Raw genomic sequence first — 17914 nt, forward strand, 5'->3', positions numbered from 1 at the left:
GGCCAGGCCGAATCGTATTTTTTTACCCCTTAAATGCTAGCCAATGTAGTCGGGCACTATCATTAAAACAATTTGAAACAGGTTTAACGCTTCTGTGATAAACTCCCAAAATCATTCCATTTGTTTGCTTAGTTTTTTTTACCTGAGAAACAGCTGAAGAGCATGGGAAGTCAACGACAGGACACCAAAATTCACACCAGAACCACATTTGATTTTGTTCTCCTATTTCTCTTGCAGCCCAGCCAGAGCCAGATACATCTTTCCAGACCAGTGATTCGTTCATTTTTCTATAATAAAAAATATCTGAAATTTTCATCTCTTTTTTTTCTGTGAGTTGTGAAACAAAACGGCAGCAGACGACACAAATATTCTAACCACAATAAGTATCGATATTAAAAATCCGCCCTCCTAACTCCCACCACCCGCGAAAAATATAAAAATATCAACCCCTTATCTAAAACCAAACCTAATAAAAAACAAATTGGTTGATCGCCCGCACTTAAATTAAAATATCTGGATCTCAGAATATAAATGTATAAATATTAAGCCATTTTTAAATATCTGCCTGGTATCAATATATGTTTAGCGTGAAAGTAAATCTGCATTAACAGATTTAAATCGAGCGTCAAATACTGATTGTCACGATTTGCTAATGACTAAGCACTAATTATTCCTACCTTAAAAAAGCAGTTACGAATTATTTGATTAGGCTACGATCGGTCATCATCTTTACGCCTTGGCAAGTTTGCAACTTCACGTTCCAGCAGCTGTGCAAGTGTGTAGGCACGGGTTTCACGGGTTTCACGGGAGTCGCTTGCGAGTTCATCTGAAAAGTAAATTATTTCGTCACTAGTGTAGCGAGATGAATCTATGAACTAAAATTATTGTCACACAACGTGACATATGATTTCTCTTAATGCGTCTGTCATACATTTATGGTGTCATTTTTGAACCAGCTATTATGCACCTTCACATCTACCATCATCACCTGCAGACGCCTACATCAGACAATTAAATTTCTCGGTTGATGAAGTCTTATTTACTCCTTATTTTCTTCCATCACCTCAACAAGCAAAGCTCGAAAACTATCAAATACTCCAGTCGAAGATATCTTGGAGCGTGATGTCAAATGGTGATTCAAGCAAATTGATTGAACGGGAGATAATTACATTTTAACTGTGTTCCAACACAGAATATTAATAATCTTCCGGTAACAAAGTCAATGATAGCAAAAATGAAAAAACTGAGAACACCCAAATCACCAGAAAATAATTGCAAATATTACGGATTAAAACAGATGATTGTGAATTGCAATTAACTAATGAATGTTCACGCACTTTATCTGGTAGAAGGAGAAATGGAGAAAAAGAAAAGTAAAATTGGATAAAGGAGGATTAGGAAAGAAGAATAAAAACCGCCCCTTTTCCCAAGCAGAAAACAAAATTTCGTTTTCACTGAACCAAAATTTATTAAAAAAAAAAAAAAAGGGGTTTCACGTGTCACGGCATTTCCAGTATCGCTTCCCCTCAAACTTGTACGGCGCTCATCTGTTCGGCGCGTTTTATTGTTAGTCTTTCGTTAAAGCGGCTTTAGCGACATTTGAGCCCCGAGGGTAAAACAATTTCGGTCCCGCGAATAAATTCAAAACGGATTGATGGCAGTATCAAGCAAAAATAGGATCAGCAGTTTTCGATTCCTTTCAGAGAACCCCTAGTCCCTACCCCACCCATATCCCACACAAGCTGAATATTCCATAATAGAAAATCACGGACCTAAAAAATTCAATTCATGACGCACGACAGTTAACGAGAATTTTCGTAGTCTGTACTGATGTTACAATAAGAATAAAAAATTCACATTGTCCAATGCAGACTAACTAAGGGAGTAAAGAGACAGGATAACGACAATTCAACTATAAGCGATATAGTTGAATGTCAATGACATCAAGATCATTAACTTGGCGCAATCTTGATTCCTTAACCCCATCAGAACTCAATTTGTGAACAAAAATCAATCTCCTTTACAAGCACATCGTCATTACCAACCCTCTGTGTAAATACCTCCTTCCTACTAAGCACTAATTTGGACGACTGGTGTTAGTTAACCTTACAATTATTACATCAACATAGTGCACCATTATAAGTACGACGTGCTCGTTTACTTGAACATCAAAATGCGATTATAGTTAATAGTTGAAGCATAAACAATGTTCAAATTCACTGGATTTGGCGATTTGGAATTGATAATCGAAACGAATAAATTTTTAACCCTTTTAAACCTACCCTCGGGCCGATTACAGACTGTTACACCTTAGGAAGATGATTTTGCCATGACAATAAAAAAGTTAGGCATTTGCAGGCCGTGTCAAACGCAAAAAAAGGCTTAACAGAGAGAATTTAACTAAAATTGGGAAGAAATAATGACGTAAAAATGTGCGCGAATCTCATTTCATGCTCAGACAAACTTAGTTTCTATCAAGTTGAATTCTCAAACTTAGTGTATCGTGGCGAAATTGTTTTGTTCATCGTTAAAAAATAGATTGGCACAATACATTTGTGTTGCCCGGTTGAAAATGACGTATTTTCCCTCTTGGGCGTTTCAATTTCATTTGCAGGAAAACATGCGCAACACAAACCAATCCGCGTTTTTTAAGTAAAATTTTAGGTCTACAAGCGTCAAACTAAGAAAGGTAAAAGGGAGAAAAATAATACTGATGCGTATACGAATCACTTCGCTTCTTCGGCAAATTGATTTATTTAAATTTTAATTGTGAGCTTAATTATTTTAAAAAGTATAGACTACTGTTTTCCCAATACGGCGACCCCCCTCCCTCCAACCTCAATTAATACGCAGTTGATTCATTTCAAATAGAAGTAATAAATTCTCCTATAAATTAATTTCCCGACATACTGCGTTTTTAACTGTTGAACTTTAAATATAGCATCACAGTGATAATTAGCATGAATCACACACTAACATTTATTTAACCAGTTACACCCAAATCATTCCATAGAGTGAGTCTGGTGTATCACATACGCGACAGGGAAATTTACCTACATATTCTGAACTCGATTGATATTTGAAATTAGACGTGACTAGTCAAGACTCAACAATGTCCGGTAATTCAAAAGACGTTTGTCATCGTACCTGACATTTCCAATCCCCAGGTAGTCGAAATCACATGGGGAGTCTGATGTACGAAAACAAATCTAATGGATATATCCGGATCATATCTGATTAGTTAAAATATCAAGCCATATTTAAATATCTCCCTATCAACATGTTTAGCACGAAAGTTTATCTGCATTTACAGATTTAAATCGCGTCAAGTAATGAAGTAATGAAAACGGTCAATTGCATCGGATTCTTTGTAAATAAAACAGCATTGTTCACGATTTAGAAATGACTGAGTAGTGAGTAGCACCACTTATCACCAAGTGAAAACAATAACCAAGAATGATTTGATTAGGATACGATCGGTCATTTTAACGCCCTGACAAGTTTGCAACTTCACGTACCAGAGACGCTAGCGAGATCATCTAAAAAATCAATTATTTCGTTAGCAGTGTGGCGAGATGAATACATGAATTTTAATTATTGTCACGCAACGTGTCAGATACGATTCTTTTAAATGCATCTGCCATGCATTTATGGCGTCATTTTCGAGCCAGCGATTGCGCAATCACATCTGCCATCATCACCTGCAGACGACTATGTCAAATATTTAAATTTTCAATTAACATTATCCGTAATCTGTTTCATCACCATGAAGTGCAATCGATGGAATCTGTGAAAGACTTCCGTCGACAAGGCCTTCCTGCGTGAAGTCCAACAATGTGCTGCAAACACAGATTGGACAGGAAAACATTGCATTATTACTGGGCTCCAGCACAGAATATTAGTAATTTTTCACTAGCAGACTCGATGGAAGCGAAAATTACACACTGGGAACTTCCACTTCACCAAAAAGCAATTGCAAATATTACGGATAAACAACAGATGATTGTCTATTGCATAAAACCAGAGAATGTTCACGCTGAGTAGGTGAAATTCTTAAATAACTGTACTTCGGCATGGAATATTAAATCTTGGGGTAGCAAAGGCGGCGGAAGTAAAAACGACGAATTGAAAATCTCTGAACCAGTAATAAGCAAATGCAAATACTTTGAGTAAACGATAGAAAATTAACAAATGAATTTAACAAGTGAATGTTCACGCATTGAATCTGGAATAAGTCACAAGCATCAGCAGCGATCACTGTGATGATAAAAAAAAATTTGGATTACCTATCACACTTAACGTCCCGCCCTCTGCCACGATCCAACTTCATTCAACATTTTTCACATGACCGGAAGTGCAAAATGGCAAAAATGTTTTAACTGCTTGGTACAAAAAAAAACATAGTTCAGTCCGATTATTCCTGTTACACCTAAAGAAATAAGAATTTCCTTCGTTTTTACAAAGTGCAGGCGGCCAGTGCATACGCCTTGACAAGTTTGCAACTTGTGTAGGCATGGTATGAACGAGAGACGCTAGCGGAGTTCATCCCAAAAATCAATTATTCTATGAACTTTGATCGTTGTCACACAACGTGACAGACATGATTTCTCTAAGCGCATTGGCACAACATTTGTGAACGTCATTTTTGAGCCGGCGATTGCGACTTCACATCAGCCATCATCACCTACAGACGATTATATCAATCATTTTCATTTCACAATTTTTAATAGTCATATTTACTTCTTAATCGAGGCGGGTTTCTTATAGAAAACAAAACAGAATAAGAACGACTCCCGTTAGAAATGCCTATCAAAAGTATCACGCACAACGATTGGTAAGAAGAAAAATACATTTGAACTGAGCTCCAGCACAGAATATGAATAGCCTCTTAATAACAGAGGCGACGGCGGAAATGACAAACCGAAGATACCCGTACACCCAAAAGCAACAACTAATATTGCAAACAAACAACAGAAGTTTGACATTGGCCATAACCAAAAATTGTTCATGCATCAAATCTGGAATAACTCAAAAGCATCGGCGACTAGATACGGCAATAGAAAAATTTGGGGAAATAAACACTAAGCAGCTCGCCCAGGCTGTTGCCATAATTCAACTTCGTTCTACATTTCTCAAAAAAGTGATTCCTTTGGGCTCCAAGTGCTTTTATCCCTTTTATTTGTTCCTTTTATTAATATGGCGAAGAATTTTCAAGAGCTTTATTGTTTATGACCAAAACCTGTAGAATTTATTACTTTTAGCGCATTGGACACCGTCTTTGCCGTTCTGTTCAAGTCAACTGTTGCGCCACATCATCAATTAGAACCACACCTAGAGACCTTGAAAAGTGTGTTGAATATTATTTGTTTCAAAGGATTTACTTGCTGTCCTGACAATGAAACCGGAATGAAACCAAACCGACAAATCATCGAAAGATGTCGAAGGAAACAAAGGTGCGCGAATCAAAATTATTTGATTGCATGTCATTACATTCCGGCAAGAAATCGTGTCTTGATAACTGTCTCTGCGCAGAATAAAAACTATCTCTCACCAACAATTGACATGGTATTAAATTCACAAAATGGACGTTCTCATAAGTAAGGTAAGAAATTGATGTCGATTTTTTGTTTCGCAATCGTTAACAGTAACAGACATCTGATCCCCGTAGTTCAGAAATGAAAAAGAGCAGTTTCGATAAGAAAGAGCGATTACTGCTAGTTTTAAACTTTTTTCACGAAGACGTAAAATAAAAACATTTAGTTCTGAGCGCAATTTGTTTTCTCATACGTCCTCAAACGAGGTATGTCAAAATAAAACGAGATCTAGGACACTCCCGAAACGCTACGACGTGTCTAACCATTTTAAATGCACATCTTTTCATGTGATCACTATAATCACTCCGTCCATCTCGTACGTCGCATACAGGTACCACAATCAAAATTTCACGTTCAAAATAATTAAACGGAGTAGAGAAATGAACTTGATGCACGGTGAACATGGTAAATATTTTTTGATAAAAAAAAAAAGGAGAGTCGGGAAACTAGAAAAGTAAAAATTTAGGGGGAGAAGGATCGAGTAAATAGTTACACGCAATGTCCATCAACATCTCCAAACTGCCGACAATTTTGCTAATTGAATGGCCATATCAAATTAAGTAAATCTCAAGTGCCCAACCGGGACGTGTCGTGCTTAATGTCCCGAACGAAGAACAGGCTGGGAGATATGAGAGTGCAATCAAGGAACACGACAACCTTAAAGTTTTTCAACGAGTTGAAACATCGAGCAATTGACGTAAATGGCAGCTGGCACTAGGCAGACAAACGCTGGTCTGTTAATTGGGTACTGAGTAAAGCTTCCACCCACTATTCAAATTTCAGCAAGACTACCCGATTCTACTTTGATTGAAATTTAGAGGGAGAACTGTGCAGACGTGGCATTTTCAATGGCTCAACAAATCAAAACAACTTACCGGAGGGCGGAGGCCAAAATGGACAAAAAATCTACAGGTCACGGTAAATTCGAAACTAACCGGCACGCTGTCGATCGCTGTCGATATCCAAATTTGTTACGCAGAAACTTTGCCGTGCCCATCACCCCAAACAGTACAATACTGTACCACTGTAAGAAAAACAACTAACACTTTCGAGCAAAATTTTAAAACTTAGAAAATAAAGCCATGGAAAAACGCACTGTAGCTTCTGCACACCTGGAAAGTGACAACTGAGAACTAGGACTGTAATGCGTCATTTCTGGTGGATTTGTTACATTTTTGTGACGCAATAATAAAGAGAGGAAGAGTAAGGGAAAATCGAGAAAAAGAAAATTAGGATTAGGGAGGGGGGATCAGAAAAGAAGAATAGAACCGCCCCTTTCTCTTGGCAGAAAACAAAATTTGGTTTTCACCGAACCAAATTTTTTTTTTTTTTTCAAAGAGGTTTCCACGTGTCACGGCATTTCTATTACCACTTCCCCACAAACTTGTACGGTGCTCATCTGTTCTTGGACGTGAAAGCGGCTTTAGCGGCCTTTGAGCCCAGAGGGGAAAACCATTTCAGTCCCGCCAATAAATTCAAAACGGATTGACGTCAGTATTTAAAAAAAAATAGGATCAGTTGATTGGTGAATCAAACTTCAATTCCTTTCAAAGAACACCACCCACATGACACACAAGCTGAATATTCGATAAGAAAATATCACGGCACTTAACATCTGAAACTAAAGAACAGGTTTATTGGCTATGATGTTCGTTATAAATGTTGATTTAACCTTTTCTGATAAAAATAATTAACATTTTTTAGTTGAGTGAGAGAAGACAATGCTTAAAATGCATTTTGAAGATAACGAAGATACAATCAAGATAAACAACTTTCTTCTGCCTTTCTCTTACTCATTTAACCATGGTATGAATCAAATTAAACTCGAACTCCTTTATAATCACAGCGTAATTGCCAATCCTCTGCGCAAATACCTCCCTCCTGCAAGCGCTAATTGAAATGCACGGTGTTAATTACCTTCGCAATTATACCAAAAACACAGTGCACCATCATGAGTACGACGTGCTCATTGACTTAAACATCAAAATGTCAATAACGTTAACTGTAGAAGCGCAAACACCTTTCAAATTGATTGGATTTACACTTGTTAATCGAATAAATTTTTTAACTATCCTTGGGCGGTTACAGAGATTTGCTACACCCTAGGAAGATGCATTTTGCTATCAAAGTAAATAGTTACGGCACTTGAAAAGGCCGAGTCCAACGCTAAAAATAAATAAAACAAAGAAATTGACCTAAAATTGAGGATAACTTTGACGCAAAAAAAATGTGTGCAAGATTGCCCTCGGGTGAAAATCAATTCTGGCCAACGAGCTTGTTAAATAAAAGCTCGAATTGCCGAAGGAACCAAAAAACCGAAAGTTTAAACCATGTTCCATAACCTGAATGTTCAATAGTGGTAATTGTTAAAGCGCAGTTATGGGGTAAGAAGACGACTGTGGACGCATTGAATCGGATTGCACAAGCACAACCTCACCCAAGTCGGTAGCCAGTTTACCACGAAGAATTGAATTGATGATTCCGTTGGTAGATTCACGTTTTAAATGAATGAACTTCATAGATTGACACTTACCGCAACAGATATGATTAGTTCGAAAGCTTCGGCCCAACATTGGTGACGTCATTTTCAACCCAGCGGTTAAGAGATCGTATCTCTCATCTTCTCAATACCAACGCTCATAACATCCAGTTAAATTTATCCACTTTAATGATCATTCCTTGCCGTCATCCTTTTTTCTGTTTGATTCTGGATAATTCTGGGAAATCAGAAAGCCATAAAATCAGCGCGATGTCGATCTGGACTGCGGGAAGAAGGCAGAAGGAATTCTTAATAAACTGTGTTAGAGCACAGAATTTAAACTCTTTCGGAAGCAAAGGCGGCGGAAGCAAAAATGATAAATCGAGAATGCTGGAAACACCAGAAAGCAACTGCGAAGGTTAAGAATAAACAAGAAATGATTGTCGATCACAACTAACCAGTCAATGTTCACTCAATAAATCTGATAAAAGTCACAAACATAGGCTATTACTATGACGATATTGAACAAATTGGGGTAGAAATCAGGATTCCCTTCCCTACTACAAAATGCGGGCGGCCAGTGCAGTAAAAGATATCTCCGTTATGTTTGGTGTAAAATGTAACTATTATAATCTGTCCCTTGTTAAAATGGCAACGAATATTCACGAGCTTTAAATTTTATCAATCAATTTTTCATAATTTATTACTTTTAAAGCATTTGCGTAGCTTGCCCGCCGTTCTGTTCAAATCAGCTGATGCGCAACATCATCAGTTAGAACCAAACCCTATAGACCTTTAAATATTTGTTAATTTTCCATGTTCCTTACAGATTTTCCTGCTCTTGGACGCTCTTGGACGGCAGCCACAACCACAGCAGCAACAAAGCCGAAAAAGATGAAGAGAATGAAGAAATAGATGCCACATCATTTTAATCGGGGTCTATTCTATCTCAACAAGAAAATCACGAAAAATTAACTTTCTCTGCGCAGAATAAAAACTTTCACTAAGTAACTGTTGACTGTGGTATTAAATCCACAAGATGGACTATGACAAATAATCAGGTAGCTATCTGGTGTAGACAATGCATTTGGTAATCGCTATGAGCCTGATTAATCGCCGTAGTTCAGTAAAAGAAATGGGCATTTTCGTCAAGCCAAAGCGATTACTGCTAAATTTATTCTACTTCCTTTGCACGAAGTCGCGGAAATTAAAGAAAAAGTTCAGAGTGGAATTTTTTCTCACAATGTGCTCAAACGAGGTGTGTAAGCGTCATGTTTAAACGGGACGATAAGAGATTTTTGATACTCCAGAAACGCCACGTCTAACTTAACCATCCGTCCATCACGCACAGCGGTCTAATAGCACGAGTGCAGGGAAAACAGTCACTACTGTCAGCATTTTTGAAAAAGATTCGCATGCAGTTGCCGCAATCGAAATTTCACGCTCGAAAAAATTAAACGGAGTAGAGAAATGAATTTTGACGCACGGTGGGCGTGGTAAATTTTTGTGATGCAATAAAGAAAAAGAAGAGTGTGATAAAATCGACATAAAAGAAAGAGTAGAAAGTCGGGAGAGAAGGATCGTTTAAATGGTGAGGCAATAGTGCTGCCATTAGTTATGTCCACCTAGAGAAAATTTTTGAAATGCCTAGAATTTTGACAATTTCATTGACATTTTAAATCATCTAAACCTCAATCGCCCAACCAGGGCGTCGTGTTAAATGTCCCTAACGAAGGGCAGGCTGAGAGATATGATAGAAAAGTCCCGGACCCACAACAACGAACAGTTTTTCGACGAGCTGAAACACCGAGCGAAGGGGTAAAACGTAAAAGGCAGAAAAACCCGGTGGTCTATCAATTCGATACTGGTTACGGCTCACTAACATTCCACCCGCTGTAAGCAAAGCAGCTAACGCTTTCGAGCAAAATTTTAAAACTTGGACAACAGACTGTTTTGCGTCATTTCTGATGGATTGGTTACATTTTTTTACGCAATAAAGAGGAAGAGAAAAGGAAAAAAACGAGAAAAAGAAAATTTGGATTGAGGGAGGGGGGAATCAGGAATGAAGAATAAATCCGCCTTTACTCTTGCCAGAAAACAAAATTTCGATTTCACTGAACCAAAAATTTATTTTTTAAAAAGAGGATCTACGTGTCACGACATTTCCGGTACGACTTCCCTTCAAATTTGCTTACGCTCAGCTATTCGAGGCTTTTTATAGTCTGTCGACTTTCGTGAAAACCTTTGTGCCCCGAGGGGAAACCATTTCAGCACCGCCAATAAACTCAAAACGGATTGAAGGAAGTATTGTAAGGTGAAATAGTATCAATTGATAAGAGAATCAGATTCATATTTCTTTCAAAGAACAACACCCATATCATATTCAAGCTGAATATTCGGTAAGAAAAACTGACGGCCCTATAATCTTTCGTCTCAGGAAGCAGGATGATTGACAAGGATTGGCGTAGGTAATACTGATTTTGTCATTTTGGCTAAATCATTTCACATTATCTATTTCAAACAAGTGTTCAGCAGAGCCGGTCAAGTGAGGGAAATTGGGGCGATTACCTCGCAGCAAACTGCCGCCGGGTCAACAGCAGTTGAACAGCCTATTTCTTCACTTATCCTTCCGAGCTTTTAGAGTGTTACCAATAAAAATCAATCTCATTAAAAACCCCCACGTGAATACAAACCCTCTGTGTGAATATCTCCTTCCTGCTAAGCGCTAATTAAGATAACTGGTGTTAGTTAATTTAACAATTTTTACATCAACCTAGTGCAGTATCATAATTACGACGTGCTCATTAACTTGAACGTCAAAATGTGATAATCATCAACAGAAGAAGCACAAATTCCGCTGAGATTGACTGGTTTTAAAATTGATAACCGAATCAATTAGATAAACAACCCTCGGCTGATAGGTCTTTGTTATTCCCCAGAACGATACACTGTGCGACCAAACCGAAAAGTTTCGACACTTGAAGACCGAGTCCACCAACGCTTAAGATATAGACTAGACAGAGATAATTGAATGAAAATTGGGAAGAACTCTTGACGTAAAAATGTGCTCAAGATTGCCCTCGGATGAATATCAAATTTGGACAAGAGAATGAGCGCTTGTTAAAACCGGTTAAAACTCAAATCGGCGAAGATAGACACAGTTATCTAGCAATCAAGCAAAATCTTTTTTTTAATATAATCAAACGAACCAGATTCGGATGGGAAAATTTCAACCAACAAATGAAAATTAAAGAATCTGTGTTTTCGAGGTTGAATTATCAAACGCGTCTTGATTAAATTGCGGTGGTTTCTCTTGATTCAGAGTATCAAATGATCTTAATGTTTGAGCTATCGTTTAGTTCGTTGTGATGGGGCAAGGGTGGCACGGAATAATCCGATCCCGGGGGAAACGTTCGAAGTATGACGTGCCCCTTAATTTCATTCAGTTTTCGATTAAATTTTGAAAACTACTGTATACCCTCGGGCCGATTACAGAACTCTTACATCCTAAGAAGAAAAGAAAAGTTTCGGCATTGAAGGATAGACTAAACAGAGAAATTGAACTACAACTGAGAAGAACTCTGACGAAAAAATGGTGTGCAAGATTGCCCTCAGGGATTAATCAATTCTGGCCAAAGACGCTTTTTAAAAGCTCGAATCGACGAAGGAAGATTCAGTTATCCAGCGATCAAGCAAGAACTTTCAAATAAATCAAAATGAATCAGATAATGATGAGAGATTTTCATCGGGCAAATTCAATTAAAAGAATGCAACTTCCGAGTGTCAACCATCAACCTTCTTTTTATTACTTAGACAGTTGCTTTCGTGATTCAAAGTTAGCAAGGATATAAATATTTAAGTTCACGTTTTACATTTCACTCTGAGCTGAGAAATGGGCATCGATGGGTTGGTCTGTGGAGCTTTGTTTTCCCTTAATCTAATTTGGAAAATATTTGAGAAGGAAGGCAAGAACCCAAAAGGAGTGCCACTGCCATCCCATATTCAGTATCAGTACAACCTTGATTGAACCGAACAAAAAGTGTTGATGTTATACGTAATGTCGCTTCCGCTATGGATGGTACTAGTCTGTTAGTGCGAATCTCATTTAATGACCAGACAAACGTAGTTTTGAGCAAGTTAAATTCTCAAACTTGGTGTATCTGGGCGCAATTGTAATGCTCATCGTTAAAAAATAGATTGGCACGATTAATTTGTGTTGCCCGGTTGAAAATGACGTATTTTCCCTCTTGGGCGTTTCAATTTCATTTGCAGGAAAATATGCGCAACACAAATCAATCCGCGTATTTTGAAGTTCAATTTTACACGCATCCGAATAAGTAAAGTGCAGTGGAGAAAAATAATTACTGATGCGTCAACGAATCACTTCGCTTCTTTGACCACTTGGATTATTAAAATTTGAATTGTGAGCCTAACTATTGAAAGAAAATTCCCAATACCACCACCCAACCTATATTAATACGCAGTTGATTCCAACAGTAGTAATAATTTCTCCTTAACATTAATTTTATGAGTTACTGAGTTTTTAATTGATGAACTTTAAATTTAGCATCATAGTGTTAATTAGTACGAATCAAAACAAGAACATTTACTTGGCCAGTTACACACAAATCATCCCATAAAGTAAGTCTGGTGTACCATTTACCCGACTGAGAACACTACCTAAATATTCTGAACTCAGTTGATATTTGAATTTAGACATGACTAGTTAAGAGTATCCAAATCTCACGAGACAATTGAAACGAAAGGTCTAGCAGATAAATGGGAAAGATGGAAAATATAATTAAATTTTGCTCCAGCACAAAATAAGAACAGCCTCTAGGAAACAGAGGCGACGGCGACAATGATAAACTGGTGATCCTCGAATCGAAAAATCACAACTGCTAATATTGCGAATAAACGACAAAAGATTAACAATGGCATTTACCCAATAAATTTCCAAGCATCAAATCTGGATGAAATGACAAGAAAATCTTTCGGGTTATCACACTCAACAGACCGCTCCTGTTGCCATGATTCATGTTCATTCAACATTTCTCAAAAAAATCATTTCTTTCGGCTACAAACTCTACCAGTGTCAAAATCCGCGATTCAAAACAGCCAACTTCACACCGGGGGAAAAATGCGCTGGGGTAGACTCGTTGTATCGGTTGCGCAACCGCACACGAAAGAAGCTAACGAGTTCCATCCCAAGAATGAATTATTCCGTGGGTAGTGCCGCTAAATAAATGAATGAACTTTGTTGATTGTCACACAACGAGACAGATATGATTACTTTCAATGCTTTGGCCGAACATTGTGACGTCAATTTCAAGTCAGCAGTTGAGCGATCAAATCTCTCATATTCATATAACAACCGCTTACAACATAAAGTTAAATTTATCCATTATTCTAACTCATCCTAGCCCTCACCATTCTGTTAACATAAATACTGAATTCGATCCAAATTCTGGTGGTTCGAGACCCAAGTAATTGACGCGTAAGCACAAAGATGACTTGGTGGCTCAAGAAGAGGGCGGATGGTAATCCTAATAAACTGAGTTGCAGCACAGAATTTTAACCCCATCGGTAGCAAAGGCAGTAGAAGCAAAAATGACGAATCGAGAATGCTTGAAACAACAGAAAGCAACTGCGAAAATTGCGAACAAACAAGAGACGATTGTCAATTGAAATTTACAAATGAATTTTCACGCGTCAAATCTTAAATAAGTCGCAAACATCTATGATGAATTGAAGATATACAACAATTGGGGATAATCACACTAAACGGGCCGCTCCCGTTACTGCGATCCAATTTCGTTCAACATTTTTTTGTAACCGGAAGCATAAAAACAAAATAATCAAAAACAAAAATCTTTAGTTCGATAGAATCGGTGAAAGTCGCATCAAAAAACAAACAATAATTTCAGAGTGGAATTTTTTTCTCAGATTTCCCCAAACGAGGTGTGTCAGTGTCATGTTTAAACGGGACGATAGGCCCTACGAGATCTAGAATACCCCCGAAACGCTCCAACGTGTCTAACATTCTAAATGCACATCATCGTCCATCAATCACCAGCGTAGGCAAACAATCACTGAAACTGCCAGCTTTTTTAACAACATTCGCATCAGTTGCCACCAATGAAATTTCACGTTCGAAAAATTAAACGGACTAGACAAATCAATTTAGCGCATGGTGGACGTAGTAATTTTTTATGTTTCAATAAAGAAATGAAGAATCCGGAAAATTCGACATAAGAGAAAAAGTAGAAAGTTAAGAGAGAAGGATCGAGTATACTAGAGCACTAACATTCCACCCACTATTCAAATTTCGGCGGGACTAAGCGATTCTACTTTTATTACAATTTGGAGAGAGGATTGTGCTGACGGGGCATTTTCAATAGTTAAACAAATCAAAACGATTTACCAAAGGCCTATCAATGCAGGTCACGAGAAAATTCGAAACTAATCGAGACGCTGTCAATATCCATATTTGTTACGCAAAAATTATGCCGTGCCCATCACCCGCAACAGTAAAATACCAATCTGTTAGAAAAACAGTATAAACACTCTCGAGCAGAAATTGAAAAATTGGAAAAATAAAGCCACAGAAAAACACACCCTGCACACATGACTAGCGACGTGGTAGATTTGATACGTTTTTGAGACGCAATAAAGAGAGGAAGAGTAAAGGGAAAATCGAGAAAAAGAAAAGTAAAACTGGGGTGGGGTCGGGAAAGAAAAATAAAAACGCCCATTTCTCTTGGTAGAAAACAAAATTTATCACTGAAACAAATTTCTGTTTTTTCTTTTTTAAGAGGTTCACACATGTCACGGCATTTACGTTACCACTCCCCTTCAAACTTGCCGTGAAACCATTCTGTAGAGCGGCTTTTGCGGCATTTGCGCCCGAGGGAAAAACATTGCAGTCCCGCCAATAAATTCAAAGCGGAATTATGGTAGAATTTTCAAGCAAAAATGATACCAGTAAGTGAGTTATCCAGGTTTCGATTCTTTTAAAAGAACACCATCCATATTACACAACAGCTAAATATTCCACAAGAAAAAATCACGGACCTAATGCATTTGATTCATGACACACGAAATTTGACGCGAACTTTCGTAGTTCATACGGATGTTTTCATTTAAGCTAAAACTTTCGGATTCTCTTAATAATGCAGACTAACTGAGGATGGAAAGAAAAGATGACGCCGGACGAAAGTATTAACGATTGATGAATCTCAGCCAACTATTCCATCCACCCATTAATTTCTGTTATCCATCAGAGCTCTCGATTGGTGAACAAAAATCAATCCCCAATTCAAGCACTGCGACATTAATATCTCTACGTGTGAATGCCTCCTTCCTGCTAAGCGCTAATTTAACCGAACGGTAGTAGTCACCTCCACAGTTATTACATCAACATAGTGAACCATCACACATACAACGTGCTCAATGACTTGAACATCGAAATTGGATTCTGATTTAACAGTAGAAGCACCATACCGTCCAGGCTAAATAGGTAAAGAATTAATTTTCGAATAAAATTTTAACTACCCTCGGGCCGATGACAGAACTGTTACACCCTAGAAAGATGATTTTGCCATCAAACTGAAAAGGTTCGGCGCTTATAGGTCGAGTCAAACGCAAAAAAAACTTTAACGGAGAGAATTGAACTAAAATTCGGAAGAAATATTGACGTAGAAATGTGCGCAACATGAACTTGAAGTCAAATAAATTTGAAGCCCATTGATTGGACGGGAGAAAATTCAATTTTAACTGTGCTCTAGCACAGAATATCAATAGCCTCTCGGTAGCAAAGTCGATGGAATTGAGAATCACTGTGTCACCAGAAAGCAAATGAGAATAATACGTGTAAACAACAGATGATTGTCAATTGCTTTCAACTAGTGAACGTTCACGCATCAAATCTGAAACACTCTCAAAGCATCGGCGACGTCAAGGACGACACAGTTATCTAGCGATCAAGCCAAACCTTTTAAATATAATAAAACGAACCCAATTTCGATAGGAGAATTTCAAACAACAAATGACAAAATGTACGTTTTCGAGTTTCAACTAACAACCTCGCGGTATAAAACAAGCCTGGCCTGCAATCGCTCCAAAAATGAGTTATTAAATTAACCCCGATTTAGATAAAAGAAACGGCAAGAGAAAACTTGCAGTCAACTAGCTAGCTCAGCTGTCCCGAAATAATCGTACTGCGTATTACGTTATATTATAATCAACTCCACCACATAGGGAAAAAAAGAAGAATAGAGAGACGTGTGTCCTACCTTTGAGCCCGGAAAATCTACAGCCCAGGCATCCACAATGGCTCCATTCTCAGTAAAGTTGAGGCCAGGCATGACAGGAAAAGGGGGTCATCGTGAATATACACTCGTCTTCACATGGGTGTACACGAGGGCAGAATTTTCTAATTAAACTTGGAGCTGCTTATCTGAAAAAAACATGAAATAAAAATGAGTTATGAAAAAAATATTGCAGAAGCAGTACGAAATCAAAAGTTAGACAGAAGACAGTGGGTAGCCTCTTGGGGTTAAAAACAGGATTACTTAAGGCTTATACTTGTAATAACCTTTTAGTTTCAGGTACCAATATAATCTACGGCAAGTCACAGGTTAACAAAAGTAACCAATACCATAACCCAATTGATGATGCTGAGATTGTTGCTAATGACAGGTCAGTATCAGAACTTGCACATCTTGTAGTTACGATGACTGGCTCAGGTCTGAAATCTGCACAAAAGGTAAAGGTTACATGGCGTAAACCAACTCTGACATGCATTGACAATGGGCATACATGATAAATGCTAGTCTCTATAGTCAGGCACCAACATTTCAACAAATTTGGAACTGGTTTAACTTTTCTGTAAAACAGTATAAGCTCCTAAAATCATTCCATATGTATTATTAGTTTAAATTACCTGAGCAAAAGCATGGAGTGGAGAGCATGGGGAGTCACGACACCAAAGTTCACACGTCACGACCACATTTGATTTTGTTCTGCTATTTCTCTCTGATTTCTCTTGCAGCCAGGTTGCACGTTACCAGATCAGTGATCCGTTCAAGTTTTCTATAATTAAAAAAATCTGAAAACTGAAACTTGGTCCTTCGTCTTTGCTTTTTTGGAAACTGAGAAGTGAGAATGAGAACAAAAGGAATGCAGCAGACGACACAAAAACCACGCTAAGATATCGATATTAAAAAACCGCCCTCCCCTTTACCCGCCAAAATCAAAGAAAATCAACCCCTTCCCTAAAACCAAATAAAAAAAAAACAATAGAAGTGCATTTTGATCGCCAACATTATAATGGAAATATTTGGATCTCTAATAAATAATCAAATAAATAAATATCAACACCATTGTTAAATATCCACCTATCAAAAATATGTTTAGGGGGAAGTAATAAGGAAAACGGTCAATTTCATATCGGATGCATTGTAAATAGAATAGAATTGTTCACGATTAAGAAATGACTAGGCACTGAATGAAACAAAAATTTCTGTTTTTTTAAAAAGAGGATTGACGTGTCACGGTATTTCCAGTACTACTTCCCTTCATATTGGTGTATGGTGCTCATCTGTTCGGCGCTTGTTATAACCCTTCCGTGAAAACGGCTTTTGAGCCTCGAGGGGGAAAACATTTCAGCCCCGCAAATAAATTTAAAACCGATTGACGGCAGGATTGTAAGCTGAAATAGTTATCAGTTGATTAGTTAATCAGATTCAAATTCCTTTCAAAGAGCACCACCCATATCATACCCAAGCTGAATATTCGATAAGAAAAAATCACGATCCTTAAACATTTCGATTCACGAAAC

The 17914-nt window shown here is 37.8% G+C and overlaps 1 long non-coding RNA gene across 2 annotated transcripts; it reads right to left on the bottom strand.

Annotated features, from left to right (window-relative positions):
- Positions 1-253: 253 nt before the first annotated feature.
- LOC124319529 lies at positions 254-17914 on the bottom strand. Of its 2 annotated transcripts, XR_006913240.1 has the most exons (5): positions 17856-17883; positions 17018-17785; positions 16733-16829; positions 16368-16531; positions 254-287 (listed from the first exon to the last, which is right to left on the bottom strand). It is a non-coding gene; the product is annotated as an uncharacterized LOC124319529 (long non-coding RNA). The 2 variants fall into 2 exon arrangements; XR_006913234.1 differs by having other exon boundaries at positions 17018-17914.

This window comes from Daphnia pulicaria, chromosome 1, assembly GCF_021234035.1.
Source record: "Daphnia pulicaria isolate SC F1-1A chromosome 1, SC_F0-13Bv2, whole genome shotgun sequence".
Taxonomy (NCBI): Eukaryota; Metazoa; Arthropoda; class Branchiopoda; order Diplostraca; family Daphniidae; genus Daphnia; species Daphnia pulicaria.